The following is a 25,148-nucleotide window of genomic DNA, read 5'->3' as shown; positions in this document are numbered from 1 at the left end:
TATCCCTACGCCCCCGGAGGCAGTCTCTCTCTCTTCAAAATCCCTCTCGAGATCCGCCTCTTTTTTCCATACACGAGAGATTGGGGCACTTGTGGCTGCCGCGGACTATTTGCTACCTTATCCGGGTCATTTTTCTCCCGCCTCCTCTCCCCGTTTTCCTTTTGATCCGCACCACTCCACCTCTCCTCGTGTTTCATCCACACACCTCTCCCGGTATCCTTTTATCGGTCTCCTTTGTTCCCACCTCCGTGATCCTTTTTTTAACGCCCCCGGTCCTCTCCCGCCAATGGCCACTTTTCACCTATATGCCCTTCTGTTTCCAAGCAAGAAGGAACTTCTCTTCCCACCCGGCCTTCCCGTTAACTCCCTGGTTCGGTTTGACGCGTGCCATTTTGCTTTCCCATTACACTTCTATAGTTCCTTCAAGTCTCGCACAATCTCCTAGCCTATCTTCTATATTATTTCTACTGTATAGATACCTTTTTCTCAACTTATACGCAACCAAACTCTACAAATGAGGTAACAAAATGCACAGAATTTATCAGAGAACATGCGACGGAATATCTTACCTCCTAAATATTGCTATTGTTTCCTAAAATTGGTTTTTAAATAACTAAAAAAAAAACAAAAAAAAACGTAAATATTCCTGACGTTAACGGCGCTTTAACTGATAAATTTGTTCATTTTCAACAGTATCTCGCATTCTTTAAATAATTTTTATCAAAATGCGGCTGATTCCACATTCAAGTCTTCTGTTGATACGTAAGTATGAGTCATCATGTGCGTTTAACAGAGGATAATGTAATTACTTCCAATGTTGTGTTTAAAGAGGTCCTCTGACCTCAATTTGTACATGAACGTTCCAATTAAATTTGTACATAAGACCCTGCCTTTTTTTCTACATTTCAAAATTAGAAACGCGCTTATCCCTCTGTGGACCTGCATTGAAAAGAGCGGGGGAAGCCCGCTGGGAGCAGGCGCATCACGCTCGTATGCCTAAGAGTCCTTCATATGCATCTTGTACTATTCCCTATGGCCAATTTCTTATTACTGATTTGGACAGGTAAATACATATTAGTGAGGTATTTTAATGGTGTTTAATCGGACACTCACCCAGGGCTTAAGTAAATATTTGTAATGCGGATTTACATGGTGCTTTGAACTAGGGGAGTGTAATACCTTTTAAAGGTTTTGGTGGAATAATAATTACTATAGACTTTACATCAGACGAAAGAATGCCTTCATAGGGACTGCTACATGTTTTTTTTATGTAAACTGTTTACAATGAACATCCACCCCTACTATTATCCCCATGCATTCTAATTAAATATACTACTGAATCAGTTTGTCTATTTTAGTGATTGATTTGTGCGCGTAGTAGTAGGAAACCTATGAATGTTGGCCATGTAATATGGTAAACAATCGAATTAATTACCCTGTTTTACATGTGTTTAACTATCTGTAGTCGGTTGGCCATTATGAAATATTCTAAGTTGTATTACCTAGTCCATAGATCTGGATAAATCGGTATGCCATATAAACGATAGACATTGTATTCCATCGGTTTTCATTCGTCATCGATGCGATGATAAAAATCGCCATGGAAACACTATCATGTTCTCTCAAGTTCTATGACACTCGCACACAGAGAATAGGTGTCCCCTCTACCCATGAGTCCCATCTTTTCCTCTCCTTTTCCCTCCTTTTGTCTCATCTCCACCCTCCGTCCCTCCATTCCATACCACTCCTCGGGCGAAGGCTCCCATATATTCCCCCACTCCTCTCCATCCCACTCCACCATCCTCGGGTATTCTCGCAGGGTTTTCCACGGAATTCGTGTGTGATCTCTCCCTTGGCCAAGGGTGAGGGGTTTGATCGTCGGTGGCTCTTTGTGGGCGAAGCTTGAAGAATAAAAAGGGGATGGCAGCTCCATTTCTTCTGCATGGCCGGGGATGAATGGGATGTCGGGGGAGTGTTAGGTGGGGATGTAGGTGGGTGGCTCTCGGGGAGGCGGGGTGTGTGTGTGGCATGGGGTGTACGGTGGGGGGGAGGGTAGGGTGTTGGCTCTCGGATGGATTTCATTGGTCACGCTACTCTGGGTGGACAATGGGACCCATTGTTGCTTTGGGGGAGGAATGATGGGAGGTTTGTATCGGAGTGGATTTTGCGGAACCCTCACTCGCTCTCTCTCTCCACTTCCTCCGCACCTTCCGTTCTCTTCTCTATCGCTCCCTGCTACTACTGCCGGGGACAATGGCCGAATTCCCGCGTTTCCCGCTTCGGCCGTCAAGTATCGGATATCGCGCTATATGGTCTCCTTTTTGCCTCCTCCTCCTCCCCGTGTCTTTCCTCTCACACCAGCGTGTGCAGGACCTTCCCTGTCCGGCTTCTCCCCTCCTCTTTCTCCCGGGCTGTATGATGCTGGCGCCCGGCGCCTCTCCACCCCTCGCCCGCTACCTTATCTGAATCTGTCGCAATTTGGCTCGGTTGGGGAGCTTGAATCGGGAGGTCACATCCCACCAATGGCCTCTATCGGTTTGAATTCCTGATCCTGGAAGAGGAGTGATTCACGAGAAACGCTTTTCGTAGTCTTGTTCACAACAGCGTACTTTGAGTTAACTTGGCATAACTGAGCACTAAGCATTTGTTTACTGAATTAAAATTTCGTTACATTTCGCTCATTAAGGGAGCATGTTACCTAGTGGATAGGGCTCTTTGCTTCGGGAGGAAGTATCTTGGATTCGAAATCCAAGTGAAGCTTTCCCACACTCCCTAACTGAACACCTTTTGCGAGATAACCCTGGGGAGAGGTGATACTTTCAGTACGTTGAGTATGAGAGATTCAAGAGATGCGTAATACAAGGCCTTGTTCACAAGAACTTGATTTAATTTTCCGTTACTGTGGAGTTAGAAATTATAAAAGAGAGTTGAATAGTTCTCAGAAACCTATAGCTTGTTCGAATTAATAGACGTGCAAAGGTCATTAGTTAAGGAGCTATTAACTTTCATTTAACGACTCGGAAGAAAGGCATATCGTGTAAACCGTGGAAATGAACCTGCGCTGTCATTGATTCATTGTTCGACTTGGCATATCGATACCTCCACAGCATAAACGCTCAACAATCGCCCACCGAATCAAATCCGCTCATCTAGATAGCCCTTGTAGTACTAGATGAGCGGATTTGATTCGGTGGGCGATTGTTTAGCGTTTATGTAGTGGAGGTATCGATATTAGTTTATTCTAATAATCCTTGAAAGTAGAGAGTACGAACATTACAAAAGAGGATCCTCAAGTCTGCCTCTAAATGTGTTGTCAAACAACGCGCATTTAAACAGGTTTACAGAAGTCGCCACTCGCGTCGCTGACGGACAAATTGATCTGACTTTCACCGGAAAATGAGGTATAATTCGGGGATTCAGCCAAAATTTAGATTCATGACGATGTTATTTATCAAATTCATAACTTTACAATGTAATTCCTCGCATTTAAAATCATAATAATGCAAAATATTGGGAAAATAAGTGGATCACATTACACCCTGACATTTTTGAAAGCCGATTAAAATGCAATCGAATTGACAACAGAAATAAACCTTCTGTGGGATGGAATTGGGCCTCCTCTATGCAGTCCCCATGGTAGAGAGCATCAAGGAATGTGAGCTATATTTCGAAAGTCATCTTAACTATTGAAAGTTGCCTGACATCGGTTTTACGATTGGTGGGCGGTTTGGGCTGCGGTCGGCTGAATATTTCACTTGTTTGTATGGGTCATGATAATTGGTTATACCAAGTAAAGTTGTCATGAACGAGGTTAAAGCGTTCTCGTTACATATCGCCTCCTCTTCCCTTGTATGGGAAAAAATATTTTCGTTTCCCTTGCCGGTCGGCAGTTTTTATCCTTCGAACGCGCATTTTTTTATGGAGGTCAGTGTCCATGTACCCCGTTCCCTACTCTCTCTGTGCGACAGCGCATTAGCTGGTTGATCCACGACGAGGCGGCTTTTGTTCCGATTTGATAAAACGAGGATCGGAGCGTCAATGAACCGGCGTCCCTGCGTCGCGGGAATAGCCATTGTCAGCGTTGGATATCGTCCAGAAGTGTGTCGTTTATTAGAGATGTCGGTGCTCGTGTGATGGGAGATAACATTTATGGAAAATCTACCCGTTTGAATCGTGTTTTTTCCCTCCCGTAATCAGATATTACCCTCATTTTCAGCTCGCCGCTGGACTATGACATAAATCTTTCTTTTTTGCGAGCTAATATTTCGAGTAATATAGATGTTTCCTGAATATTCATCTTTTTTTCTCTAAATAATGGCTTTGCCCTTCCTGGGGCAGATATGGTGATAAGTATGGCAGTGTTCTTTTCTTTGAATGTGTTTTGCGCACTAGGCCAAACGATGGATTGGATGGATTTAAAAAATATCCCTCATGACCGCAAAGGTGGAGATTGCTGTATTTCCATGGCTTGAGCGAGCTGTTGAATTGTTATTCAACTAAAGTAATGGGTGTAAAATAATAATTTTAATGGCTGAATTTAATAGGAATTACCCATTATGGTTAAGCATGACTGTGCTTAACGTTTACATTATAATAATCGAAATCAACATCGAACAGAGGTTTATAGAAACGCTCTAGTCTATAAAGGCGAGCATTAGGATGTTTCCTATAGCTACAAACAGGAGCTAACTATACTATATTTTCTGCTTTGAACAATGAGTGTGTTATGAACTTTTTATCTTGCAGATTGTGCGATTTTATTATGATACACTATAATATTTTATCTTCATGATCTTTTCCTCGAGTGTTTAGACATAATATCTTGGTTTATAGATACAATATTATTTTTCATACTACCCAAGATTTAAAATTGCTGCTTAATTATCCTTTTCCTTTAAAAAGTACCTCGTATAAACTTTCTTTTTGACCGCGCGTAAAATCGGAAATTCCATTGCCGCATCGCCAAGGGCGCTGGATGATCCAATAAACCCCGTAAAAGTCTTGAACTTCTTCCGGTGCACGTACCACATTTTTTGCGTTATCGGCCCTCGGAACGAAGTTCTTTATTCTCTTCGCAGCAGAAAAAATTTTAATCACTCTTCTCTAAAGATCTCCTTATACACACGCGCCCGCACACGTCGCTCAAGTCTCTCTCAACATTATTTTTTTAAATTTTATCCGATACTCGGATAAATTGATTTTTGGTGAGAGGCGCTGGATGAAATAAAATGTCCCGGTATATATTGCGTCCCGACCTTTTATCGGGGACATTCTAATGTTTTTCGTTACAAGGGCCGCTGACCGCGGCGTAAAAAAAAAAGATTTTCGATAATACCTCCTTTCGGATAAATCCCTGATGACCCTCGTGACATCATTTTGCAAAGGCAGTGGAAAAGAGAGAGGCCGGCAGGTGGGGGAGTGCTCTCAGAGTTTTCAATATTGCGCGACGACCGCACGGGAGATGAAGTACACCCAGCCCTTGGAACGGAAGACCCTCTCCCGTGGATACGGCCCAACCCTACTCCGATCCACCCCTGCCTCCTTTGGGCTTCCTTTTACGAGCCCACTACTCTCCGCTCATATTCGGATGCCAGTATTGTTTCGTTTCCATGTTAAAATATCAGGTATCCGTGGAAAATTTAATATTTTAGATATATGAGATAAGTTATTAGGATAGAATACAGGACTACGTAAGGAAAGTGAACATTAGGGAATGGAACGAACTAGTTTGAGTATCGCGATGAGTAGGTGTTGACACGCTTCTTATATGAGGTGGCTGTACTGTGTGCAATGGCGCATAATAGCCGTGTGCAGTTGATAATCCCTTCCTCCCAACTCAATATAATCTATTAATAGACAAGCTTATGTATTCTATTCCGTAATAACAATGGAGAAATTTTTCTCCCACTCTATGATCATGTTGGGTAATTAATCGCATGTCATTTCAATACATAAGATTAGGTAATACCAACGAAATATTGGGTATTGAAGTCAATGCATCGAAATATCATTCACCCCATTTCAACGCTATGTCCTCAGAACCACCTCTGTCCGACTTCCCCGTCCTCCCCGGACTTAATCCTGGAGATTCCGTGCCCTTCGTCCTTTCGGCTGGACCCGCCCCTTTTACCACCCTGTCCTCGTCGCCTGCCAACGCCCGACCACCCCTCGCACTGTGATCCTCTCTTGTTCCGCTGGGCCGCTCCTAATCCGACCTTCATTTGTTCCATGGAAGAGATAGGTAACTCGTACACCTCTGCTATCTCTACCCTCCATGAATTGCCAGATTTTCTATTACATTTCCATTCTAGTGATTGCTAGAAACAAACCTACAACAGACGATTTCTTACTTTTGGTCAACAATACCTATGAATGTGATAAGGTGGCCCTAGATCAGTATTCTGGTATAAATGGTCTAAAGGAACTATTGTACGCTGCATGATGTAATTATAAATAACAGTTATATGAAATCACCAGGCTGTAAAGGTTTTTTTCTTATTTTCATTAGTTATCCGGCTCCCGGCGATTATTTTGCACGAAGTCTGTATTAATATATAATTGCACAATATTCGTAGTAGTCTCTAAATTAGTATTTGGTGAAAGGAAGACATTTCTCAATTAAATTGATTAAAGGAGATGTAGACAAAATGAAAATAAACCGATGCTGAGTGACTAGTTGTTCGATGTTTTTCTTAGCCACCCACATCTGAAACCAGGTAAATTGGGCCATTTTAGGCACACTTTGTAACCCTACCGCCAACCCTCGTCCTCTTCCCCACTTTCGTTCCTCCCATGGCTCAAGTCCTTTCCTCTTTCAAACTCTCTTCGCTTCTCCAATCATGGCACCCTTCACCCCGATAGTATTGCCTTCCTGCCATCACTCTTTGTCCCTTAGGGATGATTAGCCGGTCATTGATCGAGAAATCGGGAGTCGGCTCGGTCCGCAACTCGTCCACGTTAACGATGACGCCTCTCGGAGCATGGAGTTTCGTGATTTTTTTCTCTCGTGCGTGGGAAAAGGTGAGAAGGATGGCTTCGCAGGTATCGAGCGGGCACGGTAGGAAATGAGGGTTGGATGAGAGAGGAGGTTCGAAGGGTTGGGTAATGAGGAAATGTGACTCTCTTTCTCTCGCCCTCCCTCTGGAGGGAAGAAGACGCCGGTGCAGAGACGAGATGACAAGGATGTGCCTTTGATTGGGGCGTTGGTTATTTGGTCCTCCGGGGCAGAGAGAAATGTTGTCGACTGAGGAAGCTTTGACTATTGTCTCAGGTGATTTCGAGAGGAATTCTCTCCCGTGCGTCTCATCTGTACGGCTTCTTGGTAAAGTCGCGCTGCTGTTGAAGCCATCGAGTGCGCCCTTGTATCTATAACCCAGATCCATTCCAATTCAGGGTTTGATGATAGCCGCTTACAAGCAGTGGAAGTGATTCGTTTTGCTTTCCTTCACCTACCTTGTTTTACTGCTTCCTCAATATTTTTTTCTCTTTATTGTTTGCGGGATGACGTTATTTACAATCCAAGTAAGAATCACTTAACTTATTTTGTAATTTGATGCCAACATTGTTGTGAGGTTCTATAAAGTGTTTGGTATATCAAATGAAACATTGTACATTACCATAAAGAGCCTTAGAAATAAATGACTACAATGAAATCAAGGAAAATGGTGTGCATATTTTAGTCGCTTTGAATATTTTTTAGTGCTTTATCTTACGCGGGTTTCAAAGGATATTATGTTTCGTATGAGTGAAAGTCTTCTCTCTTCAAAGAGTGATATTTGATGAGGATCAAATCCTTCCACACGTTAACCTTTAAAATGAACGATATTTATGGTAAATGAAACCTGTAGGTGTTGTGCTCCTATTCAGCTGAAGCATTTTTGTGGAGAATGGTGAGCATGCTTTCTAATTAAATGTATCGAATTGCTCTCGTTTCATATGTTTCGGAGAGAATTATTACATTTCCTTAGAAGACGTTGACGGGCTTTTTAATAGCCTTGGAAGCTTTTAATCTTATTTACCGGCCGTTTTGTTCGCCAATTTTGCATTGTTCCGCCTTCCATTTATACGAACACACGACTACCACTTATGCCTCGCGTTTCTTTAGTGCGGTATCCGGGAATTCCATAGCCGCGAAAGGACTTTCCTCGTCTCTTTGAGACGGCCCCCTGTCTTTCATTCGAGAGAAAAAAAAAGAAATGCCAAACATTGTCGCGGGACACTCTCGTGAGGTTGCGTACGTTCTCCCGATAACGAAGCCGTTTTATGCTTCTCATTTCGTCCTCTCCGTTCCGCTAAATTGAATTTCCATTCGTCTCCATCCGACTTCCCCCCCCTCTCTCTCTCTCTTCTACCCTCAATAGATCTTGGCTCTGCCCTCGCCAAATCGAAATTTCCATGCCGGAGAGTTATAGGCGGGGGATTTGGTCGGGGTACGGATTTAGAGTTAGAGTTGTGGGTGAGGTTTTAGTCAGAATTCGGAGTGGGGTTGGGATTCTCAAATGGACGTCGAGGAAGAAGTGAAATATAAAGGCGAACTAATAAAAAAAAACGCACTTCCCTTGCTCTCATTGAACCCGCTACGACGAAGGCGACGCCGACAGGGGTGATTTTTTTTTCTCTCCGCGTTAATATTTTTCTCTATTTTTTAATGCGCTCGCGGGGCAACTTGTTGGATTAATCCGCCCGATAGGCCTTACCCAATACTCCCTCCCTCCTCCCCTCTGTGTCTATTGCTCGTATTCCGCTTCCATCTTTCATTCCGAGTTTTCCAGTTAAGTTCCTCTGGTGTAATTTCTCTCTCACCTCGGCGCCTCCGGCACTTGGTCTTCTTTGTGCCGACTTAAGCTGTTGCGCGCAAGTCCTTTAGCCCCGGTGTGAGCAACCGGTGCTCAATCCCAATCTCCTTCTCTCCTCCCCGTCCTTTTAATTCCCAATTACTCTGCGATCCCGGCGTCCTTATTCCAATTTCTGTCGGAAATTGACTGGGTCTCGTTTGTGTGCGTCAACTCCTTGGGCCTCCCCAAGGATCTCTCCCCTTCTTCTTCGGACATTTCGCCCGCCCCTGTCCCTGGCACGCCCCCGTCACTTCCCCCTTGTCATCTCGCATGGCATCTTCTGCTGACCCCTCGCCGATTTGAGCCTTTTCAAGCCCCGTTTCCACCCCTGTAGCTCATTCAGGACACCAAATCACTCTCTTACTCAGATGGATAGAAGGAGAATACGTTGATTCAGTGTGAGGTAGCATATAAAATAGTAGCTAACTCGGGTCTTAATGACTAAAATAGTAAATTCTTTCAGACATTCTGTGATAACTGCGATTATTCTCCGCCTGGTGAAAAAATGTGTGAACGGCAAACGCATCCACAAGTATTACCTACTCTGATTTTCTGCGAAGAAGTAAAGGAGCGATATAGTCTAATGGCTAGAGCTTTTGCGCAAGACCTTAAGGTAGAATCAAGTTGATGAAGTTATTCGGCATCCTCCCAGCAAAATCTTGAGTTAGTGGTTATCGAGAATTTACTGCGAAAGGAACACCCCTCCACCGCTCTAAATGCGTGGTAATTAATGGGATGTCTTACCAAATAAATAACTCTCTTCTATCGGTACCAACCTTCAAGTTCAACTAATTGTATCGGCTAAGAAATCGTAAGAACAGATATTGAATTATTATGGAAACAATATTTACTCATGGCAAAGGTGGATGTAATGAGTCAGAGTCTGAACTCGCTCTTAGTTTCAAATTTCTCTGACCCCCTACCCCATTTTGGGACTCCCCTAGCCGACACTAGTCTTTAAAAAGCATTCCCCGTACGTCTCGACCGCCCCCTACGCTCCGCTCCATCTAATTTCGGTCCCAAGACGTGTATGGAGAGCCGGATAAGGGCCCTTGGGCCTCTCTAGGGACGCTAATCAGGTCTTAGCGGAAGATGTACTAGGGCGTGAGGCGTCCGCCTTCGGGACAGGGGACAGAGGATTGCAGGAGTGGACTCAGACGCAAACATTCTCGGTTTCGGTGGTTCATTTCTTCTCGCGGATGGGTCGGGCAGATAGCAGTTAGTCTTTGGTTAGGGGTCGCCATCCATTAAATGGATTGGGATTAGTAAAGCCCTCCGGGATTCCTCTGCTTCCATCATCGGCGATAGTTACTATGTGAAAATTCTCATTAATGTATCCCCTAGGCTACGTGTAGACGAGACTACCTCCCCCCAAAAATATTTCATAATAAGATAGTCCCCATAGAATCATCTAGTATATACTTTCATTATTTATTGAATAATATATGTAGGCAGGATTCTCCGTGATGAAAACATGAGCCACTGACCTTGGACAAGACTTTATGAATACCACATATATATTTCGAGTTGAAATGAGAGGTAAGTTCAATAAAACCGTTAGTTATTTGAAATATTGATGCTTATTGTGTAAAGATGCCAGTAAATACTTTACTTGGAGTAGCATAACTTGGTTAAAATTGAATTAGAAATGCATTTTTAACGTCTCTCCTTGAATTCCTTAAATTTATTTGACAATACCGAAGAGAATTGGTATTTCGCCCCTTTCCGTTGCTTTAAGTCTTTCGATTGATCTTTTATTTGTTGTAAATGAATTAAAACATTTTAAATTAGGTAGCAGTAGCTTTATTCTTTTGCTCAATGGTGATATTTTTTCTCAAATACTAATAATACTGGTTAGCCGTCTTCCTTTTTATCTTAAATTATTATTTTTTTGCACACCACCGAAAACAGCACTGTTCGGCCTTTATATCGGGGTTGATAATATTTAACAATCACAAACATTTGTATGCCAATTTTGGCTCATTTTCCATCTGTTCTCTTTCTAGTACCGAAATTATTACTTCATTACTAATTGGCACATTCTTAAGCTTCAAGAAGCCGTAATTTCCTGTCACATTCTGTTAATGATTATTACATGGGTAGTACGGTTATCTTTTCCCAGTCAGGTATTTATAAGTATTTATCTCTTTCCTCTCATAGATTCTGTGAAGAGTTTGTGGTTTAAACCTCCGTAATGCCTTCATAGTGCTGTATGATTAGTCTTCCTTTCCCTTGAAATATTCAGATTTATGGCTGTTTCTCCTGGAATAATGGTAAAATTATGCTCATTAATTCAAAAGTTCTTTGAAATGTGTTTTTTATTCGCTGTTTGTCGCAACTGAGAATGTTTTCACATCTCTTGTCTCTTATCAATTTGAGGTAAAGCATTTAGTTCATAGTGTTTCAAATTTCATGCTGTCCCAAACGAAGTGCGTTAATATGTTGATTCAGCTTTCCGGCAATGTTCGAATCTGAAATTCAGTGGAGCGTATGGGCGAGGCGCTTTTATTTGCATTGCCAGAATTCCCATGCTTGGTGTTTAGTTGGAAGTTACATGAGTTGTGACCACCTTTGTCGCGGTGGTTTATTTTGGGGTCGTGATTTGATTAATTGGGGTACACACCCATGTTTTTATGCATACTTCATTTGCTCCTGCGGCTTGTCTAAAGGAGAGCCGTCAAACCGTGTGATTTTCGTGCTGCATGTTACTGAAGAGTAAATGGTAATGATTGGTGTGCAGTAGAACGAGGGATTGAGTTTGCCCTATGCCCTGTGGGTGTCCAACGTCAAGGTTAGGTTTCGTCTATTAAAGTTTCCAAGTGTTCTTAGTTTCCGTCCTCATTTCGATACTTGGAGAGTTTCTACTTTTATATGTGGATGTCATTTTCCAGCAGTGACTGGCTCTGCTGATGTGACTTTAGATATATAAATGGGATTGAAGTGCAAATGCAAGTTGTCTTTCTTAGCACATTCATTTGCATATCACCCATATCATAATGATATGGGAATGACAGTTTTATTTACAATTACCATCCGTATTCTAAATATTTTTATGTAAAGACAAATTAAAAGATAAATGTAATTGTGAGTTTGACGCATATTAGAAGTGAATTCTTTACGGTGAAGACGATTTCGCTTCCAGCGTCAGGCGGGACATCACATATTATGCATATTTTTTACGTATAGGACACCGAAATAGCAAATGCTAAATATTCAAATGCTGAACCATTAGAAAATTAAATTTCTGAGGTCAATTAGTTATCGTTTGACTTTCTTCCTCATTCTCCATTATTTTCGTGCCTTAAGTGATACGTAGATACCATAAAATTCAAGTGCAATTCAAGTGTTCAATTCCAGTGCAAGTTTTAATTAATGCTATAGGTACTTACTTATTCGTATATTTTGTTATTTAGATATGCGATAAATCGAGTATCCTAGTTTTTGGGTGTCTCATATTCACCATTTTTTATGTACTCGCTATTATTCAGGAAAACTGACTAATTTATAGGGTGAGGTTGGTGGCTATTGGACTTGAGTGGCGAAATCCCTCTTGACACTTCGTTTGAGTGAAACAGGGATAAAATTGCAGCCTCAGTCCCCGTCGTAAGTCGGGCAGGGACGGAGAGGGTGAATATTTTTTTCCATCTCGCGAGGGATGTTTAATCGATGAGCTCAAATCGATCACTTGAAAATTAAAGAGACGACATCACTTTCCTTTCCCACGTCGGTGAAATATATGGCAGCATGCCCATGTTGGGAATGGGACGATTCCTGCTGTTTTTAATGTTTCATCTGCACTTAACGCTACACCCTGCGTACTCTCTGCTCGTTAATGAGTGACTGGATAAGAGCTTTTTGAGAATTTGTGATTTCTACACGGAGGTATGATGTGTAATTTGAATTATTATGGAGCAAAAAGTTGTTCCTATGCCAAGTTTTATTCCTTCGTTGCATAAATGGCCAGAACACTTAGCGAAAATTTAGGGAATCCTTGTTAATGTCGCGGTGAATAATTTTTCTCTAGTGGAATTTTTGCAGCAAGTTCTTTTGCCTTGTTGAGTGGGCCTAAAATAATTTACTGCTTACATGCAGTCTCAGTTGTAATATATATTCCGTTCCTTGGCAATTATGTAAAGTTTTGGGAAACGTTTCTAGGCCTTAAAGGACGGCGATGCAATCTTTCCGGATTTATGATAAAAGAAATAGAAATTTCGAGATACATAAGTAATAGTCTGAGAATGTTTTGTTTAATACTTGAAGAATCTTGCACGGCATGCTGTCAACCTTGATTTGTGGTTACTTAGTACATTTTACTGGAATATCAATCCTCGGTGTTCACTTAAACAAGAGCACTCTGGATGAATTCCCAGTAACAAAATTCCGCTGTCAAAAATGAAACCCACAGCTGCAATATCACTGCAGGAAATAAAAAATAAATCGAAATACTTATGAATACAACTGCCCAAAATCTTGAAATGTTTTCTTCCTCGTGAGCATAAAATGTAATGCAAGTCAAAAATTTATCCTAATGAAAAGCATGTGAGTAAATTAAATCGTTGGAATTAAACAATCATGACCACCGCGTGATCTCAGGTTTTGCTTTTCAATATTTCTCGTACAAACAGAAGTCGAAAATGTCACACGTTTTCTCACTTTGAGTTTCAATATAGTATCCCATGATGAAGCTACATAGCTACAAGATTGAGAAATATCATCAAATGTACTTTCGTCTTGACGGCTACCGATGGTGGCTGTTGAAATCTAACTCGGGATTTCCCTGCTCTCGAATCTGCTCTGCCATTGAATCTCCAGCATCCCCACCTTGTCCTACCCATCCATCCTCCCTCAATCACGCTAATGAGCTCTTTTTCCTGCCCTCAGAAACGAACACACAACATACGATCCCACTTATGCACGAAGAGAAAAGGTTCTTCCACTCTCGACCTATTTGTCCCCATTCCACGCTTCACACCTCCGTAACCATCGCATAGAGCATTCCTCCGTCTTTTCCTCTTTAGCATTCTCCCATCCAAAACGGCCCGCAGTGCCCGCCAACCCGCTCCGTTTGCGAATCATTTGCATTATTTAATAAGCTTGTCGTTTATTCAGTCTTACACGGCTCTGGGAACACGCTTGTTTAGCGGCCAGCACGCACAGTGGAAGAATACTGCACAGTGGGGCGCGTCCAGCCGCAGGGCCGGATGGAGAGAGGGTTTGGTGCGCGGTGCTCTTTTCTTTAAAGGCGATAGCGCTGGGCGCCGCACTGCGCCTCTCCCACCGCCTCCTCTTTTTAAGCGCCCGGATGAATTTTTAACGCCGGCAGCCGGACCGCTTCCACGGGATCCATGCGGCCCCGTCACTCGTTTGTGACGAATTGTTTATTTTTCGGCGTTTTCTCTCTCTCTCTCTCTCATTTTTTTAAGCTTTGCAAGCGCGGTCGGTGATATCTCGGGGAAAAGTGATAGTTGAGCTCCCAGGGTGCGCTTAATTATACGTCTGCGAGCCGCGGTGGAATGATTGCTGATTCTCTCTGGCACGCATTAATCTAGGCTCGAAATCGTGTAAAAGGGATCATGCAACATATTTTCCTTTTTTTATCTGGCCTCGCGGCTCAGTTAATGAGCGAATTTGATGCTATTCATTTGCTCGGCATGCGTCACCCTTATGGTAAAAAAATGAAGGCATAGCACTTCTGTTGTACGAACTTTCTCTTTTTTGTAGTTGTTTTAAATTATTGTCTCTCTTAATTATTTTTTCTTCTCCCAATTTATATTTTGTACTGTCGTATCCGCGGGAGTTAATAGGGACTTTCAATTTTAAGCGTTTGACATTTTTGTTCATAGTTAATTGTGTAGTTCTTGCAGACCATTCTCATAAATAAGACATTACCGGGTGCATTATAAGTGAATTGATCAGCAAATTATTGAGAAATTTTGCTTAAGGTATTTTATTTATCAGCGATAGGTTATTTAATTTTATGATAAATGGAATTACTTCCACTTTTTGCGTAACTCATCACTTGCATACCTCATTCTTTTTGCATCTTTTACTTGTACAAGAAAAGGAATCAGTATTTTTTATTGAGTGTTTGGCTGTCTTTTTCGGGGAATCACAAACGGAATATGTAATTTAAAAAAGGCTGTTTTTTCTGTTTTTCACACCCTTAGCGTCAAAGTCACATTTCACTCATCGAGTGAAAGCATATTCCGAACATATTTAAAATATATTCATATCTATGTAGCATCGTATTTTTAGTAATTTTAGCTATGATGTGCTTTAAAAATCATAACAGCCCTTCATAGGATGTTAAGAATATTAATCCCTTTCAAAAATGTTAAGTTTTTCGGCGCTTTATAGTATTTTTCCTTTGAGTATGAATGCTCATCGAATGGTTTATAACCTTCCGAGAGTCTCGATACCACTATTGAAAACAGCTAATCTACATTATTAAATGCATATAGTGACCATTATTCATGGAAGAGATGAATTCATTATACCTATGTACTTATATCTTATCCACACCTGTTCTACCTTTCATCCATGGTTTCGGGAAGTAATTCTTCTAATATTTGGCTGTAAATAAGCCAGGGTTCCCACTCAACCGTGAAAACCTTAAAACCGTTAATGAGCCGTGAATGTCTTATACCGTGAAAAAACCTGGAAAAAGCCGTGAATTTCGTCATAAAACCTTAGAAATCTGCCAAACTTGATTGTAGAACTACGATAGACAAATTTAAAAAAAATTGAAATGTCGATTATGTTTCAAGTTCAGTCATGCGCAGACACTGTCCACGCATTTATCTGCTCACGTATATTCTAAGCGCATTGTTGGTCCGTGTGTCGTGATGACACATTAACCTTAAGCCTGTACCAAAGCCGGAAGACTGGTAACCAAAGTGTTCATTAACATTAATGAAAATTCAGACACTTCTTAACCCTTCTGGCATCTTGGTCCCTCTATTTTCCCACTCACAACCTTCAGCCGGAGCTGAATTTTGCAAACGATATGTGACGTCAGGAGAGATAGCACTTTCATTGCTGCGTTTGCATTCACGGTGTCTGTCGCGTTTGTAAAATTTTTAGTTAACCTGCGGCCGATGATCGTTACGCGATCAATATTTCTGCCTAAAATAGTATATCTAAAAACCGTGAATGTGACGACATCTAGACCGTGAAAACCTGGAAAAAACGGTGAATTTTATATTTCAGTTTGGATGGGAACCATGTCATCGGTAACCTCTCCTTACTCAATGCTGGAGGGGCTCCCTATGGAGCTCCTGTTGCTTATTTGTGGATTGCTTTCCTCGCTATGCTCTGCCTCGGGGCTTCGTTTAGCCCACATATCACCGGCGATATAGTGTGCTAATGAGCACAGTTTTACTATTCAGCCGCCGCGAGGATGTTTGTTCCCCCGCTGCTCCCTTTTAGCCGACACAATCGCTGCTCTCTCCTCCTCTCAGATCACTAGAGTGGGCGGAGGGGGACCTCCCTCTCTTGTTTCACAAATCCAACCTCCCACCCTATCGTCGCCATCAATACCCTCCCTGCATTTACCCCGTGGTCCCTTCCCTCATCGTCCCCACACCCCAGACCCAATCACTCGCCCGTTGACTCCCACAACTCCACCCACTTCTTCCCTTTGACGTTCTCATCAAACCCACCGTCGAAATATTTGAAGGGGAGGTGGGAGAATTTCATCGGAGGGAAAAGTTATTTTCGCTGTATTTTCGATTTCTCGTTTTCGTTATTTTTTTGCCGTGCGCGCGATGGTAGAGATCGCTTCTCATTACACGCCGCCTCCCGCTTTGAACTTTTCCTGTCAAGTCTTTAATGCCGCTTTTGTTGCCGTTTTGTGTGCGTATATATGTATTTTTTCGAGATTCTGATTTGTGTCGTCCGGAGAATTTCATTCCACTGTCCTTCTTTCGCTATATCCTCTCCTCGTTCTCTTTGTCTCCTTTTTCTTTGTCTTTCTGGCTCTTTTACTTTCACATTAATGAGTAAGCTTGATCGAAATTTGCTAATGGCTGATCGCTCATTTGAATGGGATTTGCTTTGATAATTATTTCGATGAGTGAATGGTTGTGCTTATTTCTTTATTCTTTTTCTTACCGCTGAATCCAATTACCGACAGTAGGATGTTATAATAATCCCGTAATCCCTTTTTTTGGGGGAGGACCAAAATAACGACTTGGTATGCGAGGTTGGCCTACCTCCTGAATTAGCATTTTTGTTCAAATTGGCCAGGAGAAAAATCTTGTTTTTTATTTGCCTTTGATCATGAAAGGCTCGTTGGGGTCGGCGATTTTTCGAATTACATTTCCTTTAAATAAGCTCTTGAACGCTTCCAAATACGGCCCCTTAATCCTGAATTAAAGTTTAAGGATGAATAATCCCAATTTTTCTCCACAAGGGAGTTCAGCTCGCTTTCGTGGAATCTGAATGATCCCAGATTATTTTATGCTTTCTTTCTACATTAGTTTCATCCTCATGAGATTATCATTGAAAATATGGTTATGTCTGGAACAGGAAGTATTTTTTTTACATATTACACGTACGTTTGTACAAGTATTACAGAATATATATTTATTTTCATTAAGATTGGACATAAAAGTGAAGGGTCGGATATTATTGCGTGATGAACAAATCTTGTCATTAGGGTCATTCCGTGAATCCAAGAGCTTCATTTATTCAAATGCTTATTAGTTGCAGTTATGATGTCCATGAGTTGACTGTCGGGTTGCTGGTAGTGATAACATAATAAGTGCATTTAGAAACATACCTTATCCCTAATATGTACAGCCCGAGTGGTGACTGACTCACTGATGGATACAAATTCCCGACCACTTCTAGACATGCTGGAGTGCTGAACTTTGGCACACGTGCAGGGGGATATATATGATTCGTAAGAAAATCTGAAAACAAGGACTTACGTCACACACTCTTGCTAAGACGAAAAAATGCGTGACCCGTGCGTGCCACGAGGATGGTTGCTTTAAATTATTAAAGCTAAGGAAAAAGATTAACTCAAGGTTTGTGAGTACATCAGGCACCGTATTAGCTGTTAGGAATTGACAACTTTTTAAAAGACTTTGTCTCAATTACCTAGCGAACATTACGCCATTTTTAAATAAAAATGGCTGACGCATCGTATTTTTTCCATACTCCCTAACTATGCGTGCGACACGGATTGTTGTTGTTTATCAACAAAGATAATAAATTATTAAGCATGCCGCGGGTTGCTACCCTTCCCCCCTGGCCGGCAAAGCTAGCTCTGGGACTTATGGTGGCGGAGCGTTGAGAATGACGAAGCCGTACCGAGGATCGTGCCGGCGAAGCCGGCCGTGGCGGGCGCTCGAGGGACGGTGAAGTCGTTACGAGGAGTGTTCCGGCGAAGCTGGCTGCAGCGGACGCTACCCCTTTCCCCCTGCCCGTTACTCGTATAAAAATTATTGGACACCCACAAAATTAGACGGCGAAGCCGTTAGCCGACAGGGGTTTCTAATGGGCGTAGGCCCTTATGGAGCGCGAGTTTTCAAGATCTCATCCTTAACTCTCCTTCTCAATAAGAGCCTTATTTTTTATAATCCTGTAGCCAATTGACCATAGCACTAGGTTTTTTTGTGAATTCGTAAACCAGTAGTAGAAACTTGCGGTAAAGTTTTCTCGGGTTTCGCACCGGGTCAGGTCCTCCATTTCTCCTTCCAACGTTTTGATGGACAACTCCCCCATCGTATTCAGGGATTCAGGAATCCAATCATTGAATTCCTGAAATTGTTCGCCGGGAAAAAACCAAAAATTATATTAGTAGAAACTTGTTCACACTCAAGTATTGTTAAATTTTTCTTCTGTTGTGGAAAAAATTCTCTAGTGCCTTTAAATTTCTGGTGATTCATGGTATGGGATTGAATTCTGCGTTTAAAAAAATTACTATCCCGTGATTTTTCTCTGCTTTGAATCCATAGCGTTGTACTTCAGGTTAATGTCGCTGGGGTATAACGATATCAATGCAATGAGATTTAGAAAACTGTTCGAAGGGCGGCTTTATGTTTCATTTCCTTCCCTGTGCAGGCTTTACTGACAGTCGCGTTAGTTGGAAACGTGATGGGAAAATGATCTCTGGGGAAAAAACGGAGGGAGATTGATCGCGGAAGGCGTCATCTTTATTTGCTCTTCGACCGTGGACATTGCCCTTTCCCTTATCGAGCTAATGCCACGCTATCCTATCCCGCGGAGATAAAACGAAAGCGCTTAAGCAAGTAAGAACTTTCCAGCCAATGATGGTGATGAGACGCCTCACCCGTTACCCAACGTTATTATTCTTTGTGACAGTTTCTTTCCTCTCACCATTTCATGTAGGTACTATCCTTCTATGAAATGATTTCCTCTTCTCCTGCGGGCTTCCAGACTAACGAATGTAGTATAGTTTTGGTGAAAATTCTTGAAAATATCCTCTTTTTCTACCATCAATTGCTATTAAAAGAGCATTGGACTGTCTTCGTTAATATTTTAGAAAATTACCTTTTAAAAATCTGGAAATTGCCATTGCATAAATGGGGAAATTATCGCTCGAAATGAGAACGAAGAAAATAATTATGAAATAATATCCACCCATAATATAAGAGTCACGATGACGTAACATACTCTCATAAGGTTTTTTTCATATCACCTAATTAGCATCCTACAGTTGAGTACCAATTCGGTTATACGCTGAAAATATTATATATCCTATTGGCTCCGAGTATTTTGAAAAATTCTATTTTTTACTTTTATTGAACTCTCTTCACATATGCTATATAGTTTTAATTTTTAGAGGGGAGTAGTAATAGTTGAAGAAACGTTTCATTTATCGGCAGAGTATCATAATATTGGGAATGAAGTATCTGTCCCTAACCGCGCAGTTTTTCTTTCGTTCCACCTTTGGTCTTTCTCAAATTCCTCGGCTCCCTCATTTGGTTTCCCGATCGATTCGTATTTATTTGCCGCGTATCCGTTTATTTTGTTTCCCTCTCATTTCTTTTATTTTTGTTTCTTCTCAGTAAGTGGATTCGGCTATTTATTCTTTCGTCCTTCTACCGCGTAATTAGCTCTTAGAAGGAAATGAAGATTGTGGTGAATAATCACACGAAGTTTTTTATTCAGGCTCATGTTATACCCTTGAGGTACACAATATAAGTAACTGCTCTGTTCTAACTAAACTATCGGCAGTAAACGTCGTCAGGTAATATTATCCTCAAAATATCACCAGTAGCCTTAACGGTTAAAGATGATGCATTTAATATCTAGCGATATTCTCCTTTACTTGTCGTCAATTTCTCTCATTTCGTTGATGTTAGTGATTTTTAAATATAAAGCAAGTAATATTAGAGAGATTTAATGAGTCTCCCCATCCGAATTACTGCCATTCTAAAAAGAGTTCTTTCACTCCTCAAAATACATGATTTCTTACATTTATGAGGGGTAGGAGGAGAGAAAAAAATGATTTTCTGAAATATTTAACTCGTTCTTTTGTGTGTTCCTAATGTAGCTACTATAATTAGTTGCAGTGTTGTAATTCCGTTCACATTTAGTATCTTGAAGATACAGATTGCCAAGAAGCATCGGCTCGCTGATAGCGAGTGCAGATTGCTCAAGAAAAGTACGCGGTCATACGACGCTGTTATCTCTCGCGCCTCGCCACAGTCCGCCTTCAATATTGACTCTTCGCGGGAACGAGAGCATTCGTTCTGCAAGGAAAAACCTCCCCCTGGTGACGTGAACCCGTGAGCGCAGCCCATGCGTCCCTTCTCGAGCAGTTTCCCGCGATGTGATGATGCACGGAGCTGTTTTCTATTCGCTCGCGACCGCACGTAAGTTTTCCACATTGTTTCAGAGCTTTGCCAGAACTCGGGCAGCACGAATGTTAAGGAGGAGGTGACACACCGATAACTTTTTTCTCCTGCATTTTTGTTCCCCTTTCTTTTTAACGGGAAAACACGCTGTTGCGACGTCGTCCTTCTCTTTCGTCCATGGAGACGAGAGGGGAGTCGAGAACACTCCTCCGTCGTGCGATGCAGCGTTAGACCACGTTGACCTCCGCCACTCCAGTCTCGCCCCGGCTTATTCAGATTTGCAACCTTTGTACCCCCCTCTCCTCAGTGGTTTAAGTTACCTACCTCCATCGCAGCAGTGTGTGTTGTCGCAGTTTCCCATGGTTTTTCTCGCTCCACTCTTTCGCTCTGCTATCCCCGCCTACCCCTCCCGCCCCGCCCAGGCTCCTTTCCTAATCTCTCGAGTCATCCCTCCCATTGCCCTATCTGCCTCGCTTTATCGCAACCCCCACCACCGTCACCTCTTCCCACGCCGTCTCTCGTTCTCGTCCTCACCGCAGTGTGGGCCCTTCTTTTCTCAGCTGTAGGGTTGCCAACTATACAATTGAAATTAGTGATGAAAGAAAATGTCCGAGTACATTCAATCGTTGATGATGTATTTGACAATGTAAATGAGGTTATTGGGAAAGTAAATCCGGAAACAAAGTCATAACTTGGCATTTTGTTACTCAGCTTAATTTTACTTGACGAGACGTCTTCGTTTTTCAGCACTATCTGACCATGAGTAGACCTGCAGTGGGCCAAATTACTCGTGTTCCCAATGTAGCGTATCATCAGTAGTTCTGACGATGACTCGTTAGTTTTGAAACATGGTGTTATAGTTGCCGTCGGCTCAAATGAGGACAGTGCAATACCCTATATTCGTTGAAAATGTTTAAGATTATTTAATTTACCTCTACGTTATTTTTTAGGATCTTAGTCTATCAAATGGGAATGTGAATTAAATAGATAATTTTTATTGAATTATCATTTTTCATGCAATAATAGCTTCAAAATGGGGTCGAATAGTCGTGCATTATGATGAAGTACCTATCTCTTGAAGTAGTTTTGTTTAAACACTTCGAAATATGAGTTGAAAAAGTAAATTTTTGCCTTAATTGTTATTTTTGAATTAGGCTATGATCATTTGCGTTACAAATCTAAACTTTTAATTAAAACTAGTTATTTTTTAGGAGATAATTATTATCACTAATCAGTTTATTCATTGGTACTTCTACTACATGGTTACGAACTCCTGTATTCACCGGTGTTAGTTTCCTTGAATTATCAATGTCGTGCGTGCGTTCCCTTACAACTGTGGTTATGCGTTCATGTGTTTAGTATGTGTTTTGGCGCAACTACAATGATTTACGTCGCATTCAGATATTGAAAAAGCATAGCCTTCTTCTAAAATTTTGTTTGGTGCCTAATCTCCCGTCTATATCTCCTAAATTGTTGACAGCACTGCTCTTCCCGGCCGTCTCCTCCCCCGCCAGACTTGTCGCTTCTCATCCCCCTCTTGTGGACCTCCTTATCGCGTCGGGAACATCTCCCCTACGTCCCCGCCCCACTGGACAAGACCCTCTCTGTGGCCGCGCGCGTGCTCAGGTCTTCAGCTTTCATTATGCCAGAGAGCGCGGACTTCTCAACTTCTTACCCTCGCCCTGAACATCTCTCTCCGGGAACCCTGCTTTCTCGTCCGCCTACCTCTCGACTGCACTCAGAACTTATCTCTCCAGTGTCCTCCCCCACTCAAAACAGTACCCTTTTTCCCGGGGTCTCTCTTTCTCTCTCGAGGCTCTTCTCACAGACACCTGAGTCTTGGGTCGTTCGCGGATCTGGTTCCTGTGCCGGCGTATTTGCTGTCGTCCGCGTAGATTAAAGGGACCTCTGAAGAGACGGCGTTATATGTTGAAGCTACTATCATGCGAGATTACATTGTTGCGACGCCGTCTCGGGCGATTGTGGAAAGCTCGCATATAGCTGAAGTTAGATGTAGGCTACTATAAAGGCTATTCGGGCTTCTATCCCGCTCAACCCTGATGATGGAACGCGAAAGGGGTTCCGAAACGTCGGTCGAATGGGGAGAAATATCCCGGCTAGAAGCTCGACTAGCTTTTTGGGTCACATAAAGGCTCTTAGTAACATTTAAAACTGGTATTAGAGCCTGCAGAGTTAAACGGGAGAAGAAAATAGGTATAAATGTGATGATCTCTTTGCGTCGCACTGTTGTCTCTAAACACCTCATTTAAGTACATTCGTAATTTTGAAAGCTCTGTTTTCGCTCTCTCAAAAGAGCCGTTAGCTAATTCTATTCTGGCGTATTTTATGTTGCATACAAAGAGTTTATAAGCAGCAGAGGTGACGTATTGGGCAAAGATGTTGGTAGAATACTGCCACGTCCGAACGTTTTGCTGCCATCTGAAAAGTGGTAGTTTACTCCTGAAAAATATAAGGACACACGTTCTCGTAGATACCTTCAATACAGATTTCCACGATGCGACACTGGGAAGAAAAATTGCTTTAAATCCGATGTGCTATGGTTCCGCTGCCGCACGGTCATTGAAGTGTAATTGTCCTACACGAAGCGAAGGTTATGTTTCTGTAACACATAACATTTCCTAGTTCTTTCCTTGTCCTTGGAAGTGTTCAAATTAAGACATTATCTTGTTTCCGAGAGATAGTTCCAAATTACTTAAGGAATATAAGGATCAACAACTTTGCTATTTCCACATAGTAACTTATTAACACCGACCATGGTTTCGTTACAGAGTAACATTATCAAGGTCATGCATTATCAAGCACCTTGATAATGTTACTGTGTAACGAAACCATGGTCGGTGTTAATAAATTACTATGTGGAAATAGCAAAGTTATTGATCCTTCTATTCCTGCGATTATGGATTTCCACCAAGTTACGCCCGCTACGGTTAATTGATTAATTAATAAGATTAATTAATTAAATTATTTAAGTCAAAATCGATCCTCTTTGAAAGTTATCACGAATTTAACTTCAATTTTAAATTGGCTTCGGTTTATTCGGCTTTTTTCATCTCATGTAATAATCAGAAAACTTTTCATTTTCCCTAGTGCCCTTAGGTTCATCTCTAGGTCTTTTTCGTGTTCTTGTAGGTCGGGTTAAGGCCGCCTTATGTGCCTGCTTACTTCGCAACTCTTCTCCTGCATCCACTGCACTCTTGGCCCTCTTGCACCTCTTAGCCGGAGTTGTACGCTACGAAGGGGTCTCATTTCCTCCATATACCCTCAACTCACGCGTCTTCCACTTTCGTAATCTCCCCCCAAGCTAACCCCTTTCCACGACTTCCCTAGCCCAAGTTTCCTCCCTTGCACATCTCCCCCAGCTTTCAGAGGAGCAGAAGGCGGGACAAGCTTCTCTACTTTGCGAAATTGCATTCATTTCGCATCGGCATGCATGTGAAAATTCGCCTCCGGAGCTCTATCTCAACCCTCGGCTGTTTTGTCGCCCTTTCCACACGGCTCAATTTGCAGCCTTCCCTCGTCCTTCACCCTTCCCTTCGCTTGTTTTCTCCCCAGCGTGTCCACCCCCCAAGGGCGTCCGACCAGGTTCATGGGAGATGACTCCCTTCCATCCTATATGCACTGTTTCTCATTTTATCGATCCTTCTTTCCTGAATTGTATTTCTGAGTGGACAGGTGTTGATAAATTAAATGAAGAATTAAAAATGGAGAATATTAATTCATGTCTGCTGATCCATTAGCGTTGATCTTCATTGTCAGCGCAAAATACAAAAATTAGATAAATCGTTAATATTTATGTACTTAACGGAAAATTTTCAAGATTTGAAAATTTCATTTAGAACCATTCAACTCCGACTTGGTTACCTAACATTTACTCTCCATCTCTTTTGTGCGCTTGTTCTTTTAGTACTTCGTATTTTTTTGCATAAATTATGACGAAGAATTTTAATTTACTCATTGCAAAGGTTTTTCTTAATGACTGAAATTATTAGAATGGACTCTGTAGAATGACTTTGTCCATGAATTTTCTCATTTTTTACTTTTTAATGTTAATAGTTCATGGCTAGTTTTAAATGTCATTAGTATTTTGGCTATAGAAATTTGTGTCAAAGCCAGAGACTTGCTACCAATGACAGGATTTACGGTATTATTTTCATTCCCTAGAATGACTACACATTGACTATTGAATTAAAGCGGCTACCCTTAGGGCTTACAGTTCAATAAGCAGATTTCCATTTTAATATATGAACACCTCAGTCGCAATAGGTTTGCCGGAACCAATGCATTCTATCTGCTTAGCGTGTCACATAGCAGAGATATTTCGCGTCGAGAAGAGTCATCTTCGTGCCATTCCCCTGGAGATGCATTGTGTAGTTGGCTGCATGCCTTTATTTTCCCATTCGGAGCGAAACACCGGCTTGAAAGGGCGGACTTCCTCGCACTAGTGCCCATTGGGATACTGCGA

The 25,148-nt window shown here is 41.9% G+C and overlaps 1 protein-coding gene across 30 annotated transcripts in view; it reads left to right on the top strand.

Moving 5' to 3' along the window:
* The window catches only part of LOC124157624 (CUGBP Elav-like family member 2), a 1,414,326-nt gene that overhangs the window by 469,871 nt on the left and 919,307 nt on the right, over positions 1-25,148 (top strand). The window contains exon 1 of one of the 30 annotated variants that reach the window (XM_046532523.1): positions 20,665-20,683. The exons of the other annotated variants lie outside the window; for them this stretch is intronic. The gene's annotated coding sequence lies outside the window, so the exon portion shown is untranslated. Of the gene's footprint in view, positions 1-20,664; positions 20,684-25,148 lie in introns of those variants that run through there. 30 annotated transcript variants of the gene reach the window in all.

This window comes from Ischnura elegans, chromosome 4 (genome assembly GCF_921293095.1).
Source record: "Ischnura elegans chromosome 4, ioIscEleg1.1, whole genome shotgun sequence".
Lineage (NCBI taxonomy): Eukaryota > Metazoa > Arthropoda > Insecta > Odonata > Coenagrionidae > Ischnura > Ischnura elegans.
This window is presented reverse-complemented; position numbering and strand designations above follow the sequence as displayed.